General features: G+C 38.9%; 1 long non-coding RNA gene across 1 annotated transcript; it reads left to right on the top strand.

The window, feature by feature from the left end:
- The first annotated feature begins 448 nt into the window (after positions 1-448).
- Positions 449-2,553, top strand: LOC116780580. Its single transcript, XR_004354523.1, has 3 exons — positions 449-524; positions 819-884; positions 2,398-2,553. It is a non-coding gene; the product is annotated as an uncharacterized LOC116780580 (long non-coding RNA).
- Positions 2,554-4,562: the final 2,009 nt, after the last annotated feature.

Here is a 4,562-nt window from a genome sequence, read left to right on the forward strand (position 1 = left end):
TTTCATATGCCCTTCATACACACAGAGCTCATCTCCTACAATTCCACAGGTTTCTTCCTGCTCCACCAAATCCAGAGGGACTTCGAACACTGATATCTGTAGGAGACATGTCAAGCTACGAATTAGTTTTAGGAATAAGGACATCCAACATGATTTTATGCATCAGCAGGTTGTCCCACGTGATACCAGGCCTGAAATAAAAAAAGATTGTCCAAGGATATTTGGCAAAATCAGTCTTAGGAGAAAATGGGAAGAATCAAAATTCTGAGTGGAGGTCAGTGTGTTTGTCAGGGAGCCACGAGAGAGCTGAGCTGAGAGCCAATTGTGACCACAGTGCCAGCAGAGCAGGGTCCTCACCAGCATTGGAGCTGCTCCTCTATCTCCTAGCAAGAAGGGGGCAGGGCAGGGCCTGAGCGGTGATCACAGCAGCAGGATGGCTAAGCAGGGACAGGGAGACAGGGATGAGCTGAAGCTCAGCTGGGATGTCAGCCCATGGGTGGTGGTCCAGGATCAGGAATGGGGAGGTAGCAGGGCTCAGTGCCTTGAAATTCTGAATCAACACAAAGGATGTTTTCTAGTAGAGCATAATAAAATACACAAGTGCTTATATTACCATTTTTTCTCTTTAGTTTTTTGTTATTAAAAATCTCAATGCAGGGCATTTTGTAAACATACTATATTGTTTTAAACAAAGCCAAATAATTATTTTCTTCCAATCCAATATCATGAATCATTTACCAGTTTTCCTTCCTTTAATATCTGACATATATTGTTTAGCATTAAAATGTTCTTATTTCACTCTCTCTGTTATCTTTCAGATATAGAATTCAGTTTATTAAATAGGAATTCATTAAGCCATGTGGTGAATAGTGGCTTCACATCAGGTAGGACTCAGTCAAACAATTAAACAGTTGCTCTATTTTAAATGCCCTTTTTAGTCCCAATGACACAAGTGAAGATAATGCTTACTTAAACATTATCTTACTTAAGTGCACTTAATACAGATGCATAAGATGGGTATCCTGATTTGTAGTGGGAACTCAGATCCAAATAATTATGTGCCCAACGTCATTATCTTTTAATCAAACACAACATTGTGCCAAATAATAAAGCAGTGCTCAGATCTCCCATTAAGGAAGAGCTTCTTTTTCTTTTTCAGAGTATAATAGGGGTTTATCAGCTGCAATTTATGCTTTAATAGTTTCTGACAAAACTGTTGTGCTCCCATAAAAGCCTAGCAAAATCATCTAAAATTTGCAATCCAAATTAAGTTTGCCTCTTCAATTTTCTATTAATGCAGAAAAGTCTAGCTGTGTTAAGTGTAGGTTGTCAAATTCTGTCCTTATTCCTACCTGAGTCCTAAGATAACAAACAATTTGCACTATATCTAATATGTATCGCTGAAAATTCCCATGTTCTTACCTCTGAAGTGCTTTAAGAATGAAATGATAACAAAAAAAGTACCCTTTCCGTTATCTGCTTTTATATTACAATAAATAGATTTGATTTTCCTTATTCTTATTTTCAGATATTTGCTGATTCACAAAAAAAAAACCAGATTTGGCAATTTTAAAATACTCTTTACCATTTTAAGAGGAGTTTAACTGTTGGGGAAATACTGAAGTGTGGACATGTCAAATAATTCCTTACATTGCAACAGAGCATATATTCTTTTTATTTTTAAAATTTATATCCAAGAGATTTTAGCTCTAATATACCAATACATGTGTGTCTATACTTGTGAAAGGAAGATCAGTGCCTTTTGCCTTATTGTAGCTTATTTTTAAAGTCAAGACCAAATTGAGTAGGCTAAACTCATTTAACAAAAACTCAGTCAATAAATTACAAGCTTTAAAATTAACAGAAAATTATCATCCACACATTCAGTTGCTGTTTTATCTTACTCTTATTAGTACTATTACACTAATCTTAGCATTGGTACTTGTTCTACTGAAATAAAAACAAAGGAAAAATAATTAACAGCTACTTAGCTGTTCTATATAACCAAAATAACATGAATGTAAGCTATTTAATACTTCCATAAATTGACCTTGAATACAGATTTCCAAATAATTTCAAATTTGCTTTGTCTCCAGATATGGATCCTCTCTGTCCAGAATACCTGTGTATGCTAGTCCTTTAATCATGGAGCTGAAGGCAGTCTGTTAGCCTTCTGTATGTGACTGAGACTCTCTGCTGCTCTGACTGAATGAATGCAGACTCTGCTGTGGGGAAATTTTAAACACAATTAACATTTTTCTACTGAGTTTTCCATCTTATGCAGATGGAAATGTATACATTTTAATATATGTATTTGTAACTATAAAAATTATTTAATCCTCAAAGATATTACCTTACAGAAGTTTTTACAACTATTTTCTTTTCTCTGCTTTCTAGAGCTCTATTGGCTAAGATACGGAAGCTAAAGATTACATCTAGAAGCAACTCAAATAATTTACATCTTCATGAATTAAATCTTCTTGTAGACAACCTCTTGCTAAAAAGCAACACACAGTCCAAGCTTTGAAAGAAAGAAACTAAGATGAATGTATTTAGGACAGAACATTTACACTTATTTATATTTATTATTTGTATTTGCATGATCACTTCCATTTGCTTCAAAGTCCTTGCTCCTTTCATACTTCATTAACATAAATCCCTTTCAGACATCAAAGCGGTTGCTGTACTCACAGAAGTATAGGTGATAACATTGTCATTTCAGGGCAGCCATGGCATATAAGGAAAGAGTTCAGTAGTTAAGCCAGTCTTCAATGACAGATTTGGACAACGATCCTCTGTGAATGTCATTTAGTAGAGTGTGAACAGCTATGTTCTTTCATTCTACAAAGCTTGGATCAGCAAAAGACTGTCCTCTTTCTTTTTTCCACCGTGTGGTGGGTTCACCTTGGCTGAATGCCAGGTGCCCACCCAGCCACTCTATCCTTCCCCTTCCCAGCCTGACAGGGGAGGGAGTAAGGTGGGAAAAGAAAACAACACAAATCGTGGGTTGTGATAAGGGAGTTTATATTTATGCAAAAAAGAAAGCAAAAGCGGCGTGCACGTGCACAAAGTAGAAGCCAGCAGTTAATCTCTACTTCCCATCAGCAGCGATGGTCGGCCACTTCTCTGAGAAGCAGAGCTCCAGCACGTAACTGTTGTCAGCAGGCAGCCATCAGAGACAATGAGTGCCTCCGGTCCTGCTGCTTGTCTCAGCTTTTATATCTGGGTTGACGTCATATGATATGGAATATCCCCTTGGTCACTGTGGGTCAGCTGACCTACTTGTGTCCCCTCTCAGGATCTCGCCCTCGATTGAAGAAGGACTGTTACAGTGCTGTGCTCAGCGGTAACCAAAACATGGGTGTGTCATCAACACTCCTCTAGCTACCAATGCAGAGCACGGCATTGTGAGGGCTACTATGGGGATATAAATTCCGGCTCAGCCAGACCCATCACACACCACAAAAAAAAACAAAAAACAAACAAATGAAAAAAAATTAAGGGCTAATGTTTTGATTCAGTAAGTATGGGAAGAATTACAGAATCACAGAATACTCTGAGTTGGAAGAAATCCACAGGGATCATGGAGTTGAACCAGAAGCTTCTACTGATCAGGCAATGCCTTTTCTACATAATCTCTGTAACAACTAACGTTCAGGAGCTTTCCGCCTCACACATTCATTTCCCTGTAAAATAAATCAAGAATATGATTCTATGTGGATGGCAAGAATATTAGTGACCCGGACAAGTAGCCAGGAAATACTGGCAAGTGGTTTACCTTCAACTGTCTAGAGACACCCAGGGAGAAAACATTTAGCAAACAAGTAGGTGGAAAAACTTCATGCTATGGGGATTATGAACATCACTCAAAGCAATAGCTACATCCATCCCTCCGGGAATCACCAGAACAAAGCTAAACCTTTCTTTTCAAGTACAACCAGCATCAAGTGCCTGGAACCATTGATATGGTTGAAGCTGGCTCCCTGCCAAGTCTCCAAACCTTACCACCAGAAGCCTCCCCCCCCCCCAAAAACCTCAGGGAGAAGAGGGAGAGAAAAAAAACCAACCAACTAAGAAAACCCGAAACGAGAGAGAGACAGCTAAAAGATATATATATATATATATTTACACTTATGTTACAATTGAAATATATACACAATTTAAAAATATATAGAATTTCACAAGGGAAGGGGAAGGGGGAAGGGAAAGGGAACAAAACCAAAATAATATATATATATATATATATATATATTCCCCAATCAGTAGCCCGAGATCTAGTAACTAAGAGTTAGCAAAGAAAATATCCCACCACTCTCCTTGGGACAACCGAGAGTCGCTCCGGTACGATCGCCGGCAACCTCCGCCTCCCAAGGTCGACAAGGCCCTACCAGGCCTCGCTCCCCAACACGGCAGACTCAACAGCAGGGAACCTGCACCTCCAAGCCGCCGGAAGGAAAGAGAGCGAAGGCCTCTCCTCCTTTCTTCTTATAATCTGGCTTACGTAAAAATCGTAGGGAATACTGGGTAAATCTGGACCCTTCCTTGGTTACAAACTGGTCACC

The sequence above is a fragment of the Chiroxiphia lanceolata genome, chromosome 1, assembly GCF_009829145.1.
Source record: "Chiroxiphia lanceolata isolate bChiLan1 chromosome 1, bChiLan1.pri, whole genome shotgun sequence".
In the NCBI taxonomy this organism is placed as follows: domain Eukaryota; kingdom Metazoa; phylum Chordata; class Aves; order Passeriformes; family Pipridae; genus Chiroxiphia; species Chiroxiphia lanceolata.